The 21,428-nt window shown below is 43.2% G+C and overlaps 1 protein-coding gene across 1 annotated transcript in view; it reads right to left on the bottom strand.

Moving 5' to 3' along the window:
• The window catches only part of Cdk17 (cyclin dependent kinase 17), a 76,419-nt gene extending 56,490 nt beyond the window's left edge, over positions 1-19,929 (bottom strand). Inside the window, exon 1 of the mRNA XM_032911475.1 lies at positions 19,863-19,929. The gene's annotated coding sequence lies outside the window, so the exon portion shown is untranslated. The remainder of the gene's footprint in view (positions 1-19,862) is intronic.
• Between the last annotated feature and the right edge of the window lie 1,499 nt (positions 19,930-21,428).

Below are 21,428 nucleotides of genomic sequence, written 5' to 3'. Positions count from 1 at the left end.
TGCAGCTTGTCCTTGTGATTGTATATGGCTGGACAGCGTGAGAAGTTAACTCAGGTGACCCTTCTTAACTCCAAAAGTATAAATTTGCCTGAGGCTCTGAATGAAGTTGGCCAGCACGTGAGACTTTAGTCCCCTCACTTACTGGCTTCATCCTCCTAGGTCCAGGCAGCAAGGTGACACTTGCACGCTCTAGGTAAACACTAGGCTATCCTTCTCTAGCTTTCCTTTTGCCTGTTATTTCAAGATAGAACCTTACTAAGTTGCCCAGAATGTTCTTGATCTCCAACTATACACCTAGACAGGCTTTGAACTTGTGATCCTCCTGCCTTGGCCTCCTAAATAGCCAGTAAAACCGGCCTGTGCTACTAGGCCCCGTTCACTGAACAATGTCTAAATTTAGTCTATCTCCTAATTCGCATGAACGTTCCTAGAGTATATATCACATTAAGACAAACTAAAGTATGTCGGTCTACAAAGCTGAAAAGACTGCTTATGATATAATGTTGTAAGCATATCTGATGAAATCTAGCCATTCTTTTAATTACCTCTTAAGGGACTGGAGAGATGGCTCAGCGGTTAAGAGCACACACTGTTCTTCCAGAGGTCCTGAGTACTGTGCATGGTAACTTTTGACACAATAGTGATGTTGCCTTTGCTAGACTAACCCTTTAGTAAAGCCTACGTGAGATAAACTGCTGAGGCGCGGCCAACCCACCTCAGCCACGGGAAGCCCTGCCACTGCCGGCACTCTCCAGTCTTCTGGTAATGCTTTTCAGTAGGACAAGATCGCTTGTAATGTTCTAAAGAAACTGGACTGTCCTTCCAAAGACTGTGTCCGTTGCCCTTAAAACTACAGAGCGACATTCACTCTGGGAAATGTGTGTATGATTTGGAGCAGGATGAGCTCAAACCTTCCACATTACTTGCTGAGCAGAAAATTAGAAATTGTTCACATACCAACCTTAAAACAGAGAGGGAGAAAGCAAACAAGACGGCAGTTAATGGGCGCACTCCTCCACAAGGCCTATAACAGAGGCCAAAAGAGCAAGAAGAAAATTTGTGTCTGGCTAAATTCAACAGCCACAACTCTTTGTTTCTGTTTCCAGTTTTAATTTATTTGTACCCTGTGGTACCAATTCTACTTTCTTAGGAAACTTCTGAAGGTTAAATAGAGAAAAGTAAAGTAGTGGGTCAGATTAGTATAAAATAAAGCAAAGATGTCCAAATACTACATATATATTAAAAGTAAAGCTTTTTCAATATACAAAGAAAAATGTCCTACGAGGACACAGGAAAACATGTAGAATTACTTGAAGCTGAGGATGATAACACCTGTAATCCCAGAACTCAGGAAGTGGAGCAGGTTAGCCTGGAAACAAGATAATGAGAGAGTAGCCTGGGCTACCTAGGAAGACCCTATCCTGGATGGATGGATGGATGGATGGATGGATGGATGGATGGATGGATGGATGGATGGATGGATGGATGGATGGATGAATGGATGGAGTAATGCTTAAACTAATCAGAACTCTGATCAAGATACTTCTGGCTGGCTGAACTTTCTAAGTAGAATTAAATGAAATCAGCTTAGTAATTGTCTCCACAAGCCTAGAATTGTTTCTCATTACCTGTTCAGCTGACCCTAAAACCTGAGAAGGTAACATATCCCTCATATTGGTGAAATGTTAGTTACAAACATTTGTAACTGGCAGTAATGGTGAAAGTTTTACAGCATACAAGAAATTTGAAGAAGCAGAACTTGAGAGTAGGTTTTAGAGTGAGCCTAACCTAACACTTGATTCTTGTCTCCTTCGCTGGGACACTGAGGAGAGCAAAGAATGATGCTGAGAAAACTGTGCTCTCTTCCCCCTTTAAAGAAAGAACCAACAACAACCTCAGAAGAACGTGAGATCGAAGAAGAATTATGTTCTGTGGCAGTATGTACATTTGATGCTCCTGCTTTGGAAGTATATAGTAGAAGAAGGTGTTGAATGACGTGTGTGTGTGTGTGTGTGTGTGTGTGTGTGTGTGTGTGTGAGAGAGAGAGAGAGAGAGAGAGAGAGAGAGAGAGAGAGAGAGCCGTGAACCATGCACACTGCTGACACACACACACATAAAAAGGAAGCCATGCTGAGTAACTGACCGACCCTATCTAGTTTGTGGAAGCACAACAGGCTGCCTGGACAATAGCCAAGCCTCCTACCTACTAGCAATATGGTTCTCAGAAGGTGACCCCATCCTGCTACCTGAGATAGAGTTATGGTAGGATGTCTTATCTGGGTTTCTATTGCTGCAACAAACACCAGGATCAAAAACATGATCAAAGAGCAAGTTGGTGAGAAAGGGGTTAATTTTGCTCATACTTCCAGATCACAGTCCATCCCTAGAGGAAGTCAGGACAGGAACTCAAAACAGAGCAGGAACTTGGAGGCAGGAGCTGATGCAGAGGCCATGGAGGGTGCTGTTTACTGGCTTGCTTCCCCTGGCTTGCTCAGCCTGCTTTCTTGTAGAACCCAGGACCACCAGCCCAGGGAGGGCACCGCCCACAATGGGCAGGACCCTTCCCCATTAATCACTAATTAAACCCTACCTCCAACTAGAGATGACCTTTTACCCAAACCACAACTGACTACGTGTGTGCAAGCACACCCACACGCACACCAACATGCCCTCCCATACTTAACCTTCAAAATGAAGCCTTAGAGAAAGGATCCCCTCAGCAAACCTAAACTTGCAGCCTCGTGTCTGTCTCCTTCCTTGTTTGAGTGCTTGACCTCTCTTTCTTCATGCTGCCTATGTATGTACACACGGACACACATGTGGAGTGGATGTGAAGGCCGGAGGACAACTTCAGGTATCACTTCTTCAGGTGCTGTCCACCTTGGTTTTGGCCCCAGGGTCTCTCACTGAATTGGTTCTTACCAAGTAGGCTAGGCTGGGTGGTCAATGAATCCCAGAGATCTGACCATCTCTACCCGCCTAGGTTAGGATTACAAAGGGACACCTCACACCAGGCCTGGCTTCTTTTTTAATTTAACATAGGTTCTGGGGATCGAACTCAGACGCTCATGTTGGCAAGGCAGGTGAGCACTACTGAGCTATGCCCCCAACCCTTCTTCATCATTCTTAAAAACATTTTTGGGGGGAGACAAGCGATGCTTCAGCAGTTATGAACACTGGCAGTTCTTCCAGGGGACCAGAGTCTAACCCTAGCACCCACATGGCAGCTCACAACCGTCCCTAACATTAGTTCCAGGAGATCCTGCTCTCTTCTGTCTGCCTTGAGCACTGCATGCGCATACAGTGCACAGACGTGCATGCAGGTAAAAGATCAGTACACATAAAATAAGATTTTAAAAGCACATTTCCTAACATCCAACCACCACTCTATCAGCTTTATACTCTCATTCTCTCTGCATTATTAGCTACACACACACACCAATATAACCATTAAATACTAGAACCCTTAAAGCTCACAAATTCTTCTTACTGTTTCCTTCTTAGACAAACCCATCCAGGCACATGGTTTCAAAAGCATCTATGTAACCACTCCCTAATTTTTCCCCTGATTCTGAACTCTTTTCTGGCTACAAACCCATATGCAACTGCCCACTTGGGGGTCAGAAGTGCCAGGTTAAAGTTGGACCTTGTTGCCGAGGGGGAGAAGTTCAGTATCAAAGAACCAATCAAAAAGGTCTTTATAGATGGGACCAAAAGGCTGACTTTTTATAAACACACTTTCAAGTCTGTACTGGTTCGGAGTGGTCGCTAACAATCCAAACTGTCTGCGCTGAAGTCAGGCTACACCAACCCCCGGAAGTCATCTGTCTGCAGTCAAATATTCACTATTCCAGGAAACCTCCAACGGGGAGATAAGAGTTTCAAATAACTTCATTGTTCATTTCAGGAACTTCCCAAAAAACTCACATAAACTGACATCAGACTATTCAAAGTTTCAGTAAATAGCAGTAAGTGATTGTTCGCATTCCAGCGGTTGGACTACCTCCCCCACAGCATGCTCGCCTTGCTGCCTGTGTCAGTCAAAACTTAAACTTTATCGTGATCCTTAAGCTGGCCTAGGGATTCCAATCTGGCCTAGTACTGAGCTACGAATTGTAAACCAGCCTCCCGACAGTCAACACCAATCATTTCGCCATGTTGCCCCCACCATCCCATCCCCTACTCCACCCCACCCACAGACACGCCCAGTTCTGTAAAGACTCCTTTACTGGTATAAGTAATAAACGCAACAGCCTATTTTTGGTACCATTCTCCAGGCGCAAACATTCCTACAGCTCTACTGGACAATTTCCCGAATGTCTATTAAGAATTCAGCTCAGCAATACTGGATTCATTACAAGCCCTGTTGGAAAATATGAATACCTTCGTAGAAGGTTATGCTAGATCGTCACCCTACGTTAGACAGCATCCAACCGCACAACTAGCTTCCATGTCTTAATAAAAGAGTTAATTGGTCCACTGATTAAATTCCTAATTATCAAATACACTAACAATGTCACAATGGATATGAGTGAGGACTTATAAGAAAGATAGGAAACACATCAGAGACAAATTTACTCATGAAAGGAAAAATAATCTGAGAAACACAATACGGAAAAATAGAATACATAATCACCCACAGTAGTAATCAACAGAGGAAAAATACTAGGTAGGAAATACGGTACGATTTAACAGTGAAAGAAACTGTAAAGCCACGTATAAAACATGATTCGCAACTGAGAGTTTCCCCCTCAAGTCTTCTACAGAATGTTAAAAAGGCCTATCCAAGGAGAGTAAACGGAACCAGATGTCGTGAGCTAAGCCTGTTGTAGCACTTGGGATGCTGAGGCAGGAGGACTGCTATGATTTAGAGGCCAGCCTGAGCTACATTAGATCTTATGTCAAAAAACACAAAACACGGGGTAGAGAGGGTGACTCAACGGTTATTCTGCTTTTGTAGACGACCCAAGTTCAATCACTAGCGTCCATGTCATGTGGCTCACGACCACCGGTAACTACAGCTTCAGGGGTACCAAAGCCTCTGGCCTCCTGGGGTACCTGCACCCATGTGTGTATACCCTCCCTACCCCCCAACTCACATAATTTAAAGATTAACCTAAATAAAGAATAAATGCATTAACATTTCAAATGCTTCAAGGCACTAGAAAGATGGCTCTTCTGTAAAAGGGTTTGCTACCAAGCCTGATAACCTGAGCTAGTCCCCGGGACTGCCATGATGGATGGAGAGAACATTCTCCCAGGTGCCCCTCTTTTCCCTACCACCACAAATACACAGATGTGACATTAATAATAAAGAACGTAAGTGCTAAAGACAACAAAGTACTAAATGAAGTATTTGGAACTTAAACTCTAAAGTGTATAGAGAAAGTGCCCCACTGCTGGCTGGCAGGCTGCCAACAGGTGAAGCTGGCACAGGGGCAGTCGCTTACTTTAAGGGTGTGGCCCTGGTAGGTCCACCTTGCTCCAGTAGATGGACCACACCCATGGGCAGCAGAAATGGGACTCAGTGGGTTATTTAAGAAACAGAGACATAGAGAGACACACACATAGAGGAACAGGAAGTTGACAAGGGGGAGGGTGAATATGAACAAACTCTATTCTGTGTACTTTTCAAACTCCCAAATAACAAAGAGAAACTTAAAGGAAACAGAAACTTTACTACAGAGGGCAAAAACAAAGAATTCACTTAAAAACTGGTTGTGAGGAAAGATTTCCTAATTATACTTAAATAGTAAACATAAAAGAAGAAAATCACCGTGTAAAGTCCATAAACAATCTTTAAAAAACAAACAAACCAGCTGAAGTTCAGACCACACATAAAGGGTTGATCTTCTAGAGAACAGAGCCAAAAGGGAAAGAAAGACCAAGATCCCTGAAGAAAACCGAAGGTCATAAGGGTTCGTGGATGGGGGAGGGAACGATGCCCCATAAGCCTATGGAGTGAACTATCCACATCATTGATAAGATGAACAACATGGCAGTCTGAATTCCTTCCACCAGTTCTCATCTACCAAACTAGCAAATTCCGGAGTCCGGCTCCAGACAGATCAGGGCTCCAGATGGCAACAGGGCAATATCTATTGGAAAGATGTGAGCATTTACCAATTTTAAATAAGCTTTTTTTTTTTTTTTTTCCGGAGCTGGGGACCGAACCCAGGGCCTTGTGCTTCCTAGGCAAGCGCTCTAACCACTGAGCTAAATCCCCAACCCCTTAAATAAGCTTTTTAGAATCACTGTGGATTCACAGAAAACTTGCAAACGTAGGGCACAGAGTTCTCCTGCACCCCATATACAACTTTCTGCTCTTCATGTCTTACACTGGAGTGGCACCTTTGTCACAGCTAGTGATGCCCACCATTTAATTCCATTTCCTTAGTTGTAATCTAACGCCCTCTTTCTGTTCTAGGATCCTGTTCAGTTTATACTGTACTGCAACAAAACATGTCCTTAGGTTACTCCTGGCTATGACAGGGTCTGACTTCCCCATTTATGATGACATAAACAACCTGACCAGCACCATTCAAGCACTGTGTAGAATGTTCCTCAATTGGAATGTGACTAATGCTTTCTTACAATTAAACAAGGGTTATAATGTGCAGGACAGAAAAAAAAAATCACGAAAACAAAGTACATTCTCACAACGAAATATCACCAACACGTTTATAATTGTTGAAGCTAGCTAGCTCTGACCACCTGACTGACGTGTTTCTCGGGTTTGTTCTACCCAAGTTATTCTTCCCCCAAAATATTATCATGCACTCTTTAGAGAAAAGTGCCATGTGTAGTTTACACTTGAGAAGTAAGGAATCAGGCAGGATGTGGTGGTGCGCACCTTTGTTCCCAGCCCTTGGAAGGCAGAGGCAGGAAGACCTCCGAGTTAGAGGCCAGCCTGGTCTGCAGATTGAGTTCCACGACAACCAGGGCTACATGGAGAAACTCTCTCTTGAAAACCAAAAACAAAACAAAAACAGAAAGAAGTAAGAAACTGTTACACATGCTTCATTTATGGACTGGAATTTTGCACAAGAGATTTTTATCAGTATAAACTCACAGTATAACTTTATGTTCTGGCTAGCTGCATACCAATTTATTTTGGTCCCCCATTATCCTGGTACTGGCCACTGTAGACTTCCAGCAGGGAGCTAACAAATAACTCAGGGTGTTTAAGGATTTCTTACATGCCGGCACTCTAAGATGCCATGGCGTCACCTGAAATTTTCACTTCTTCCCCCAGACCAAGAATTCAGCCATTTCCTCAAGAAGGGCTGGTTCCTTTGGTAGGTAGGTATTAACAACTGAGAGCTACTGTGAGCAGAGTGGGCTCATTCCTACCGGATGTGCACCATTGCTTCTGATAACGTTCAAATGACGGGGCAAGAGACACACGGGATTCTCAGACACATTCACTGATAATATAGATAGATAGATAGATAGATAGATAGATAGATAGATAGATAGATAGATAGATAGATAATAGACAGACAGCAAGGCAGACCAGACAGACAAGGCAGACAGACAGAAGCAGAGAGAGTAAAAACAGCATTCTCCATATGGAACACAACCCTCTGAAGCTACCTTTGATCATCAACACATACACAGTTGCTTATCTGACACTATAAAAGCAAAACATAGGGAACAGCTAAGAACCACACAGTCCAAAGGAAGAGAGCACAGCACAGCTACAGAATGAAATACGACGGGGCTGTTAATACAAAAATTACCTAACTATGCACAGGTCTCCGGCATAAATTATTCATGTGTTTATACCGTGTGTCAGAAACATTCCTCATAAACTTGAATGCAGCAAAGGTATTTCGAGTCAAGCTCAAGTTGAATTTAAAACACTCACATGCACGCAGGTGGCATATGAGCTTATTTTTTGGTCCCATATACAATTTAACTGAGCCAGTACTGAATGGACGGTATTGCTCAGGCATAGTAGCAATATCTGTATTAGCAGGGAGGTAATCATGCACAGAGTCACAGAATTTGTATTCCTTATCATAAAGTAGGCCATTTACAGTTGAATAAAAGGACCCATCACGCCTATATTTTTGTAAATCTATTGTTTACCCCCCTCAAAAAAATGGTAACAGCGATTTCTAACAGGGAAGCATGATTTTAAGGAAAGATTAAAAAGTGGAGTGTTTGCAAATTAAATACTCTTTTCCAAGTGTTCCTGAGACAGTAAAATAACCTTCACGTCTCTGAGTTGAGTAAGCTGGAGCAAACATGGCATTGTCAATGTGAAATGCGACCACTGAAGTTGCTTCTGAATGGCTACATGTCACAATACCGTATCTAGCCCACCAAGTCCACCAAGTGGCCTGTCAGCAACTGTTCATAAAACCTTCCCAAGAACGCCACTGTAGAAAACGTCCAGGTGCCGGTGGTGCTACCCACCTTTAATCCCAGCACTTGGGAAGCAGATGCAGGAGGATCTCTGTGAGTTCTGTGATCTCTATAGAGCTAGTTCCAGGACAAGCCAGAGCTACACAAAGAAACACTGTCTCGAACAAAAACGAAACAAAACGAAAACGAAACAAGAGGTTTAACATGTAGTTTACTTCAATAATTGAATAAAATCCAGGCTCTATGCTGGGTATGGTGGTTTAAACAGAAACCATCTCCCACAGCCGCAGGAGTTTGAACGCGTGGTCTAGTGCTGACGGTACTGTTCAGGGAGGTTATGGAGCCTTTATGAAGTATAGCCTTGCAGAGGAGATGGGCTTCACAGTTCGTCGTTTTGACCCTACTTCTAGTTTGCTCTCTGCTTTCTGCATGTGACTGAAGGTGTAATCTCGCGCCTTCCTCGTGTGGCCTCCACCATGTGTCCCCCTACCATTATGGACTCTCTTTCTGGAAACATGAGCCCAAATAAAGTCGTCCTTCTGTATACTGCCTTGGTCCTGGTACTTCATCACAGCAGCAACAATAACTAATACACTGGGGTATGTCTCTCTTGTCTCTCTTTGACTTCATCTTCAATACCCTCACAAGGTACCTTCTTCATACCCACTGTAGTCAAGAGCTGTGTGGAAGAACAACACTGTCTTATGTGTGTGCTGATATACATGCATGTGAGTGCACATATACATACTAGAGTGATGGCCCATGGAGGGCAACCTTGGGTACGGTTTATCAGGCTGCCATCCACCATCTGTTTGTTTATTGTTGAGGCCAAATCTCTTGCTGGCCTGCAGTTTGCCAACAAGCCTAGACATCCATCCATCCATCTATCCATCCATCCATCCATCCAAGACAGAGTCTCACCCTGACCTGGAGTTTCCCAGCAGCCTAGCCTGGCTGATTTCAGAGCCCCAGGAATCCACATGGGCACATGTCAGTTTGAAACAAAATGTAAGTTTTTTTTTTTTTTTTTTAAAGAGTTCCAGGATTGAAGAAGAAAAAAATCCAACATCCCTGCACCTCATACAAAGGATACCTGACTGTAAGCCAATGTATGAAAGCGATTGTATGTGATGTGTTTGTATGGGTTCCTGGATGCATGGTGTGGTGCCATGGGACATGTGTGGAAGTCAGAGGACCCCAGGAGTCACATTTTCCCTGTGTGACACAGAGAAGAAGCAGACATCAGACCAGCTGCCTGCAAGCTTCCTGGGACTCCTGTTTGCAGCTCCTACTTCACCACAGTCATAATGAGATCGCAGAAGCAAGCTACAGTGCCAGGCTTCACAGGGCGTCTGAGGACTTGCATTCAGGTCCTCACACTTCCATGGCATGTGCTCTACTCGATAAGCCACAACAAAAATCACTGTATCTATTCATAGGCTGGATTTTTGTATCACTGTGACAGAATACTTGACATAGACAGCTTCAGAGGGTAAAGAGTTAAATTTGTGGTTTCAGAAGTTTATTTAGATCACAACCGGAAGGGTGTAATGGAGCAGCTCACACCAAGGCAGACCAGAAGCAGAGTGCACACGTAACAGGAAGTGGTCAGGGCAAATCATAGCACCCAGAATTATGCCCCCAGTGGCCTACTTCTTCCAACTAGGCATGACTTACCATAGGTCCACTATGGCCCAATAGCCTAAATCAATCTAAATGGATTAAACCCATTCCTTAGGTCACAGCCTTCATTATCTAACCCTCTCTGCAAACACTCAGACACACCCCTGGGTGTGTCTTTACTAATGCTCTCCTATTTCTCAATCTAATCAAGAAGGGCTGTAACAACCAGTGTCACTAACATGGGTTGTCACTGGTGATAGTGGTACAGTAGGCAATACCAGAAAAAGACTAAGCTTCCATTTGAGATGGCCACTTCTGGATATCTAGATGCCCTAAAATAAATGGGGGGTGGGGGGAGGAAACAAATGAAATATGAAATGGAAGCATTTATCAAACACTAAGAAACAGCTAAACCTCTTTTGACAGATCAATGTAAAAACTAAAAATCGCAGCCTTAAGAATTATCTGCTACCAAACAAAAATGTTACGTTACAGAAGTTATCTTAAAAATACAAAAGTATTTGTGAAAAGGAAGACAACTGGGACTATCTGAAGTTGAAGAGCACTGGGGGATTCAGACTGTCTAGTTTCTACACTATTGTGCATTTCAAAATTAATTTTCAGAAGCATAGTAATTAAGACCATATAGACAGCCACAGGAAGACCTGGTAAGAGCAGGAGGGTCCACTATGTGACGTCAAAAGAATGAAAATAGAACAAAACAGCTCCACACATAAGCAAGGCTCCTAACTCTTTCACCGAAAGCTGGCAAAACTGGAAGGTTCTGAGTTAATGAAAGACTGAAAGATGTAGTTTAAATCATTTTGTCTTTATTCTAAATTCAATTTGTATTATTAGTAGTAGCTTTTTCTCTTAATAGGATGTTAAAATTCAAGACTCACCAAGAATTACATAGAACACTAGAAATTCAAGCCAGGTATTTTGATTCAGTTGTTCTGGAAGAGAGATGGAGACTACCCTCATACACAGATATAGCCAGGCAGGGAGGGAGGGAGGAAGGCAGGCAGGCAGACACACACACACACACACACACACACACACACACACACACACACACACACACTACTTTTTGCTTCTAATCAACAAGAATATTTTTGAGGTTCAAGTTAAATCCGCTGGCCTAGAACAAAAGATAATTAAGAGGAATACCATAACAGCATGCATCTAAGCAGATTTCATGACAAGGAATAAAAGGAAAGGTCAATTTGTCTTTAAATTAGTTTCATGACTAATTATTCTATTTTGTTTTTAAGGCCTTGAGAGTGGCATACAGGGGTCATTAGCAAGAATAAACACTGTCTCAAATGTTTAGATGCCAAACAAGGGGAAACCCACAAGGCTAAGGAAAGGGAATCAATTGCAAGGAAATTTGCCTGGCCCTACAGAAACACTTATTCCGAAATGTGCTTGCACAAGGTTAATGCCCTCTTTGTTCCTGGACTGCTGAATATGAAGCAGCAATGATCCTGGCATGGTGGTGCACAGTGTTAATCCCAGCACTTGGGAGGCAGAGGCAGGTGGGTCTCTGTGAATCTGAGGACAGCCTGGTCTGCAGAGTTCTAGGAGAGCCAAGGCTATAAAGAGAAACCTTGTCTTGAAGGAAGGAAGGAAAGAAGGAAGGAAGGAAGGAAGGATGGACGGACGGACTCACACAGGGAAGGAGGGAGGGAGAGGAGAGGGGAGGAAGAGAAACAACAATGATTATCCTAGACGACTTAATCCTGCATTCCTTCACACACACACACACACACACACACACACACACACACACACACACTCACACACACTCACGCACACTGAGTAATTTTCACACTGGGCAAGAGCAGTGAAACATTTTAGAAAAACCCAAGAGGTATGAATAATTTAAAAATCCCATACTATTTTGATCTTTGTCCTTATAAATCACTGATCAACCTGAACAGATCAGATCTATTATATTACCAAATACAGTTCTCACTCCATTATTTCTGAAGTAATACATGTAATAATTTTGACCTAAAAAATGACAGAAAAGTTAACGAATCAAGGCTATACAATAAGTTGAGATATTTGAAAAGCTCTAAATCTCATAAACTGGGAAAGTTCATTTTTAAATGTTACATGTTTAAACATGATGTTGCCAGACCATAACCACTGGTTTGTAAAATAAATGTATTAATTACAACAAACCTACACCAAAGCAGGTGTAACTTAAGATTCAGCTTTAACAGTCCTTAATTTTAAAAGTGAAACTTTTTTTAAAATTTAATTATACTGGAAAACAAATATATTTGTTGCAGGAACAATATTAAAGCCCCGTTCAATCCTTTGACACAACTCTGTATGTCGTGCATTCAAGTCTGGCATTGTATACACACCTAAAAAACTAGACTTCATCAAAAATCAAAGTTGTTCAGTTAAACAAAATTACTAGTACTGACTACTGTTTTTAGATCTTTAGAACTAAGTATTTTATGTAGAAATATGCAAGTTTCGTTATTTTTAGTTTGTCTAAAAGACAACCATTTTTGAGGGCCACAAGCCTTTTCTCTTCATTTTCTCTAACAAGTCAGTACAGCTCACATGTAATTAAAGTCTCAAAATGCCAAATTACTACCCCTCTAAGTTGGCCTATAACCGGTTTCTAGATTACTCTCACACAAACACTGCCAACACGGTATTCTCCAATATTCAAAACCTGAAATTACTCTATTGTTTCCAGGCCAGCAACTCTGATGGTACTTTACAACCTCAGTGACCTGTTTCCCCTCCCCCCAGTCCACTGAACTGAACAATGAATTATCAGTGTGGTGTTTCCCAGTGCTCCCAGGCCACTGAACTGAACAATGTATCAGTGTGGTGTTCCCCAGTGCTCCCAGGCCACTGAAGTGAACAATGTATCAGTGTGGTGTTCCCCAGTCTCCCCACCCCCTAGTCCACTGAACTGAACAATATATCAGTGTGGTGTTCCCCAGTGCTCCCAGTCCACTGAAGAGAACAATGTATACTGGGTGTGCGGATGAGATCATGGAAAAGGAAAACAGAGCAGGAAGTCAAAGGAGAGACTTAAACATTCCCTACAGCAGAACGAAGTCAGCACTACAGTAGACATAAATGTTCCAAATAATGTAATCACCACAACCCTGTCAGACCAGAATAAGGAAGATGTCAGAGGAACTGGCATTTTGGCCTCAAAACTGAGAAATTCTCTCCAAGTCTCCCAGCATTATAATATCAACACCCACGTTTCCTCACCGTTGAAAGCCAGCTCTAATATACACTGCCATTTTCCCTATCCTTTAAAAAAAAATAAACAGGAAAAAAAAACAAACCACACATTATTTAAAAAGAACTGTCTCAGTTTCATTTGCTGGTTGGTAATTTCTCACAAATATCTAATCAACCTTTGCTTTTATTAATGAGTATAATATTAATGTGTGCTAAAAACAGTGCAACATTAGATATATGCTTCAAGAAAAACAAAATGACCACATAATCTAGGATACAGGGAAAAGATACTTTCGAATATTTTCTTCATTATTTACACTTATAAAACTGAAAATTCTTGAACATATAATAACAAGTACATAAAAGGAAAAAAAAAACACGTTATGAAAAGAGAGGGCTAGAGAGAAAGATCTGTCACAAAAGGCTTCCCTAGGCACGTGGCCCTGAGTTCAGGTTTCTAGAACCCATGTGAAGAGCTGTACACGGTGCCCTTGTCTACAGTCTGTGCTGGAGAGGCAGACAGGCAGGGGACTCAGCCTACTGCCTGGCCAGCCTTGGTGAAAAAATTACCTCAGGTTCAATGAGAGAATCTTTGAAACAGAGAAAGAAAAAGAGGAAAGAAGAAAAACCATAATAAAGTAGAGAACAGCGGCACACCCCATATTGACCTCTGACCTCTAGGCATGCATGTGAGCATGCTCACACATATACCCCCCCAACTCCCTCACACACACTTCCAAGCACAAAGCCTTGTCTTTTTTAATTTTTTTTTTTGAGACAGAATTTCAATGTATAGCTTACAATGGCTTTAAAGTTCCTTATAATCCTCCTGCCTCCCCTCCTCAGTACCGGGACTGCAGGTAAGTACCAATATGACTAGTTAAATGATTCTTATTATTAGCCTTTCTGGGGGGAAATTTCCTTTTCACCTTAATGGAACACCTTTCAGGAAACAACATTTTCTATTCTTTACATTAAGTAAGAAATGTACGTTAACAATAGTAATTCATAGGTTTTTCTATCCTAAAGATCAATTTTCAACAGGAAAAATATTATAGTTCTATTCTCAGTGGATATCTGATTAAAAATATGCAAAGTTTCTACCTTGCTTACAGTAAGCTATACAAGATAAAAAACAATAGGTAGCGTGTGTGTTTGTTGAAGTTTTCACTTTGATGGTTCTATGGATTGTCTCCTAAATATTCCCAGGACCTCAAGGGTTAAAAGCAGTTCTCAATGCAACAGTGTTCAGACAGTGGACCTGTCTGGAAGATGACTGGACCATGAAGGTGTTGATCTCGCAAACAGATAAGGTATTTATAAATTAATAACCTAGAGAGTGATTGGGAGGCAGTGAAACTTCAGGAGGAATGACTAGGTAAGGAGGCAGGTCCTGGAAGACATAAACATGAAGGATATACTCTATCCCAGGCCCCTCCTTCTGTCTCCCTTCACTCGCCTGACAACAGGAGATTACCTGCTTTGCTCTACTGCATGTGTGCTCCTCATGATGTTCTGCCTGACCACGGGCCCAGAAACCATGGAGCCAAATAACCTCAGACTGAAACCTCTGAAACAAGTGTCAAAATAACTGCCTCCCCCTGTAGGGTGATTTTCTTTTCCTCAGGTATTCTGTGACAGGAGTATAAAGCTGGCCAAAACAGATGGCCTATGCTCAAATAATGAAAGCACTATAGTTAAATGATATAAATTCAAGAATTCCAATACCTGTAAAGTCAATGTAAATGAACATAGACATTTTGAAAAGAAAGCAAATGCATTTAAAACATCCACAAAAGATACCAGAGTGGGGAGGGCTGTGGAACAATCTGTACACACACTGCCTGTGCCTTCTTCTCTGACTTACCACTGCCTCTGTGTTAGCTAGCAAGCTGTTCAGCATTCCATCCTGGTAGAGACACTATGAGCACAGCATTTTTGAATGCTTAAACTGGATCTTGGGTCACTATAGTGGTAGGACCCTGGGGAAAATTACTTAACCCAAGGCCTTCGCTTCCTTATTAGGAAAAAAAAAAAAAAGGTTTACCCACTACAATAGGTTTCCTGTGAGGATTTAACCAAACACTAGTGTCTGGTGCAGCACCAGACACAACTAAGGAGCTCACAGTTTGCGTTATATACTGAACGTCTGAGTGGCTTCAGATTCATGGGTTAAGACTCTCACCTACCAGTACAATGGCTCCTAGAGGTGATCTGGGGTATCTAGTTAGATTTAAGCAAGGTCCAGAGGGCAGGCCTTTATAATGGTAGTTACGCCCTTATAAGAAGAAAAACCTCTCTCCCTTGTTCTCTTCCTCTCTCTCTCCCTCCAACCCCCCCCCCTTTTCTCTCTCATCCTTCCTCTCCACCTGCAGGCGACAAACAAAAAGCCAGAAAACCACAGTTAAGACAAGCATCTACAAACAAAGAGAGCCCTCACCAAAATTTAACCAAGTTGGCACTATGACCTCAGACTTCAGGAATCCAGCAAAGTGAGGAGAAAACACTGTTTTAAAAAGCCACCCAGTAGGTGGTGCTTTGTTATGGAAGATGAAGTGGTCTAAGATGAGGTTTCTCAAAAATTATCTTTGAAGATTTTTTATAGAAAATTTTCACTAAATCTACATTAGCTCCCCCAAGCCTATCACCAAACCATTTAACCAGTCGGTTATGGGTCTCCACACATGAATTTGGAGGCCATGCAATCAATCAGTATACAATATGAACTATGAGAAAACAAAGTCATTAAATGTTAACTGTGCCATCTGCTAGGCAAGCTATCCTGACACACTGTGGATCTGATCTAAAAATCAGCTTCCCAAAAACAAGTGTTTGGGGTGGTATGTTACTGTAGGCCACAAAACATTAGATTTACTGCTAGATGTGGTTTATTGATTTTCCAAGTTGGCCAGCAGAGAGAAGCAAAACATGGCAGAATGAGAAAGTTATGCCCCAAAACAGTTTTTTCAGGCTTTTCACAATTCCTTTTTCCAGGTCAATATTTTGCAGACATCAAAAGTAAACACACATGTAAACACACATGCGCACATGTGCATATGCGCACAAAATTAAACACCGAGTGATTATACTGTGAGCAAAAGGACAACAAGCCCACCAAAGACAAGAAGAATCCATTTGAGGACAGTCAAATCAGTCCTCTCTCCAAAGAGTTCAAAGAAACTGGCAACATCACAAGTTGAATCCGCTAGTGACCTATGGGATGAATCTTCTAGCATTCACAAGTGCTATGGAATGCACATTTTAAATACCATTACATCAACCCTAAAAATTAAAAATGTCATCATCCTTTTTATAAAAAGATGTGTCAAATACATTATTAAAAAGCTTGAGCCAAAATAACCTTTAAATTCAAAATAATTCAAAATTACTCTTCCTTTGCATGCACAAAAAGGAGAGATCATTTCTAAAAGAACCTAGAGCCTATTTCTATAAGTAGAGTTCAACATATAATGGCTTTTTCCTGCCAACAGAGAAATATATTTATTCAGTAATTATCTACTCTGGAAGCTAAAAAAAAAAAAAAAAAACCATGTAGAAGAATGTCAGAACATGAAGTTATAATTATTCAAAGACTAAAGAACAACAATAAAGATACTGACTGTGATCTCTTGTAGTATCCAAGACTATGAGACAATAACAAAGGAAACAGGCAAAGCAATGCAGTGTTCAGACAGCTTTTTAATATTAGAAGACACCATGGTCTTCTCTTTGTGAATAGCTTCCTCTGTTGCCACCATCCTTTTCTGTACTGTTCACAATAAGGTATCCCACTGCTTTTCAGTTCGCAGCCCCATTTCATCATGGAAGGAAAAGGAAACAGTTTTGCTGGAAGTTGAGGGTTGAAAACAGGCCTTGTCAGAGCCAAGCAAATGATCTTATACCCCGCACCTTCCCATCACAATGGTAGGGTTACATAGTATCTGAAAACTAAATGTATCGAAACGGACCTTCAAATCCCTGCAGCCAACACAGCTTCTAGTCAACACGGCTCTAAGCAACAGAACAGGACAAAAGATTTTCTGTCTTCTAGTTTTTGTAGAACCAATGACATTAAAGCTAACATACTAAATTAAGTCCTCTAATTTCATCTTTCCTTACTGTGCACTTATCTCTTTTGTTCTTTTGATATCCAACTCGTATAGGGCAGGTTACACTATGTCACACAGTTAACACCAAAAGTTACTTCCTTAGGCCTGAATCCGAAGATGGGAATACATATTTGACAAAACCCTATTTTAGGAATATAAAAAATATGATATTAACAAGACTTTAATTCTACATTTTTCCTGGCTGTAAAAGTAATGTGAAGATTTAGAAAAATAGAGGTAAAAAAATGAACAACCCACAATTCATAAACACTGGTTGGGCATACATTTTCTTGGTGTCACAAATTTTTATTATCTAAGTAGGTACTAAGAGGTGTGAAAAGAAAGGTACACAGGTTTTGATAAGTATATTAAGCATCAATTAATAACGTGACCTGCTAATTTCACAAAGGTCTCTAAACACTGACAGGGAGAGAGGAAGTTGAAAAATGCAGACTGTAGCTGAAATGCCTAAAATTTTAGTGTCGATACTTGAAAGACAGCATGCTGTTAGACGTGAATGTCCTTACAGCCACACTAACATTACTGCACCTACAATAAATGGATTTTACTCTTACTTTCTTCCTATTTATATTTTCACTTCCATTGTAAAAATAGTTGAAACTCCTATGCTTGCATAAGAATTTTAAAATAGGTATTTTTGTTGTTATTATTTATTACTCAGCGAGCGTGATGATGATGATGATGATGATGATGATGATGATGATGATGATGAAATGTGTGTGGTGTATGCATGTGGAAATCGTGGATAACTTTGTGGTGTTCTTGCCTTCCATCTTTGCATGTGTTCCTGGGGTTGAATTCAGGCCCTGAGACGAGCAGCCTTACCAACTGAGCCATCTTGCTGGCACTTGCGTTGGAATTTTAAAGCAGCTTCAAATCAAAGAGTCAGCAATATTTCTTTGAAGCGCAGCATTCAAACAGTTAATGCTTCTGGCCTATGAGATGGCTTGCCAGATAAAAGAGCAGCACTCCACATTCCTGTATTCGCTCTCATAACATTAAAAATAAAAAATTAAAATTAAAGACGTCCTTAGTCATGTTGTTTTCTTTTGTCTGAACCCACTTGTTTATGGAATTATGCAGATGTCAGAACAACAAAAACTGAAATGACTTCATCAATCAGGTGACATTACATTTAATACATAAGCCAACTCCTCACACTCACAAAAGAACAAAATAAAACCTATTACATTACCACTAGCAAATTTTTTTTCTCATAAAATTCAGTTTACACATATTTCTAGATTCAAAGGTTTGAGTCAATTCGACTTATCAGAGGTCTTCTTCTGTTTGGTGGTTAACAAAGTCAATCTCGAACAGTCACTCAAATCTATGAGTTTGATACTCTTGCACAAATACTGTTAAAAAAAGAAGTCCAACAAAGGATCAGAAAAAAAGAAACAGTAAAAGTTGGGAGGCAAAAATTGTCTCCCTTTAAGTCAAGCATATCCTGTTAAGTGACAGGGGGTCCGCTATCAGAAATACACTTTGCTGGCCAAAGGAATGGCCAAGATTCAAAACAAAATTTTCAGACTTGTGTCTTAAGAATCAATTTGACTTAGGAGGCGATAAAGCAGGGCCACTGACGCGTCTTCGATGGCCACATTCACAGAAGGGAAAGGCGCCACAGATTTCAGCTAAATGCTTTTGCCATTTTTGAAGAAGAAAAGCTAATTGTTAATGGCCACGTGACACAGAAGATCCCAGAAAGGAAAGGGTGGGAGGAAAAGAGAGAAGAGTTCAAGGCAGTTCAGGGTCAGAACAAGTCAGGCATCCTGTCATTAGCAAACGTTCCCCTAGCTGAAGGCAAAATACCGCTTACCCCAGAAGGAGTGGGTGAAAAGTAGGGGAGAGAATGAGTGGGGAACCACAGGGGAAGGCGATGTGGCAGTGCGGGGGTGTTGTGGGGGAGAAAACTGGGGCCACCCAGCTGAGATGGGGAACAGAAGCACCGAACATAAACACGGAGCAAAGCAACTGCGGCTGAGACAACGGTGGAACCCACCCCCACCCCCCTCTTCCCGGGTTCTTTGGGTTTCCCACAGTCCCTCCGCCTCCGGTTGGAGCGACACTCAGGGGTGTGACCCGCCAGCAAGAGGGCTGCCCGGAGCTTTGTGTCGACCCGATCCCCCACGCGAGGGCTCCTCCCCCGCGGAGTTGCCCACCCACCCGCGCGCAGCCTCCCGCGTCTCCAAGGAGCCCGCAGCGCCGCGTCCTCGCCCACTCCCGCCGCCCGCGCCTCCACCCGGACCCCGGGGACCTTTGTGTCTCGGGGGGACTTTCCGCCTCTTCCCCTCCCGCCGCCCCGCGGGGCCACCAGCCTCCCAGGGAGCCCCGATCCGCCGCGAACTCCCGCGAAGGCGACGGGAGCCCCTCCCCCCAGATCCCCCAACCAGCTCGGCACTCCCGCAGCCCACGTCGCGCGTGGACATTCGACCGACACGGTCCCCACCCGAGCCGCCCGCTGACAGGCGTCGCGATCCCTGCCCAGCCCGGCCGCCAACTCACCAGCAAGTGCGGAGATCGCGGGCTCCGGGCGGACGGGCAGGCGGGCGCGCAGAACGAGCGGATGCAGGTCCGGTGGCGGCGGACGCGCCGAGGCGCCTCAGGCTCAGGCCTCCCCCTCTCGCGCCTTCCGCTCCGCGAGGGCCGCCGGCCGCCTCACGCGTGGCCGAGCCCCCCGCTCAACATGGCTCCCGGGCCGCGGAGCCTCGCGGACGGCCCAGTACTCCGGGCAGCGGAGCCGGGGAGGAGCGAGGCGGCGGGGTGCGGGCTGCTGGACCGCAGGGCGCTGGGGAGACCGCAGCTGCCGCTCTCGTTCGTCTGCGTGCGCGTTGCTTTCTCTCGCTCGGAGGCTGCGGCTTGACGCCTCCGCCTGTTCCCCGGAGCGAGCGAGAGCGGGGAGGGAAAAAAAAGAAAAGGAAAAAAAAAAAGACTTTTATTGAAACGATCCAACCAGCGGCGGCGGAGAAAAAGCGACCGGCTGCGGGAGCTTCCCCACCCCCGCCTGCACGGCTCGCCTGGGGCAGCGCGACCCCTGCCGGCGGCGGCGACAGGGCGGGGCGGGGCCTTGCTTGGGGTGGGGCTTATGGCCGGGGCGTGGTCTGGGCGGGGCGGGGGTATTCCCAGGGAACTCGCGCCCAAAGCCTCGCTTCAAACTCATCGGGAGAGCAGGGAGACCCTGTCGGTGGACAGAACGCTGCACTGTGCCTGTCCACCACGATTGGTGAGGAACCGATCACAATAAGTCAATCCCTCACTGTCCCCCTCGCAACTGTAAAACTCTGAAGTATTCCAGGCGCTACTGTACACAGGATGCCTGCCAAAGTGCACAGTGCTTTCGAGAGTTGATGTCAAATGACCCACAAAGAAATATCTCGGTGGGTTGCCCCAACTTTTCTCCTGTTCTGTGACTGGTTGTGCGTTGCTAGTGCGTAGTCACCCACGCACGAAACTTTGATTTCAACCACAGTGTTTTTAAATGTTATTACACTATTGGCTGTATGCTCCGTGGGGGAAAAAAAAAACCAACAACAACAACAAAAACTAAAATGGTTAGAATAAAACCGTGTTGTGAGAGGGTCAATACTATGTTATAGGACCCAGAAAGAGATACTGTTGCAGTGAGTTAGATTCTGTTGCTTGAAGGAGGCGAGCCAAAGAGGTTGGCCCAGTTTCTGTAAATCTTTTTGCTTTCTTATTTTCCAGTTAGGAACAGCTGATGTGTAGACAAACTAAAGTGACACTGGCCCATTTCTTTCCACAAGTGGGGATAGAAGCATAAAGTAAAAGCAGACTTAAGTTCCAGAGGGAGATACTGAGAGAACTGAAAGAAGACGATGGGGCCCCGGATGTGGACACCCTAACCAAGAAAAAGTTAACCATATAAAAGGCCCCCAGGGTGAAGGTTGGGGTTTTTTTGTTATGTTTTGCTCTTCCGTTCTCAACACCAGGAAGTGTACAATATATTTTAAGTCCAATTTCAAATTTCATTATTTCCTAAGGACTTCTGAGTAGTATCTTTTCAGACTGCTGTACTTTTTCCTTGAAGATACTTTCTGCTACCTTCTGTCT

This window comes from Rattus rattus, chromosome 1 (assembly GCF_011064425.1).
Source record: "Rattus rattus isolate New Zealand chromosome 1, Rrattus_CSIRO_v1, whole genome shotgun sequence".
In the NCBI taxonomy this organism is placed as follows: Eukaryota; Metazoa; Chordata; class Mammalia; order Rodentia; family Muridae; genus Rattus; species Rattus rattus.
This window is presented reverse-complemented; position numbering and strand designations above follow the sequence as displayed.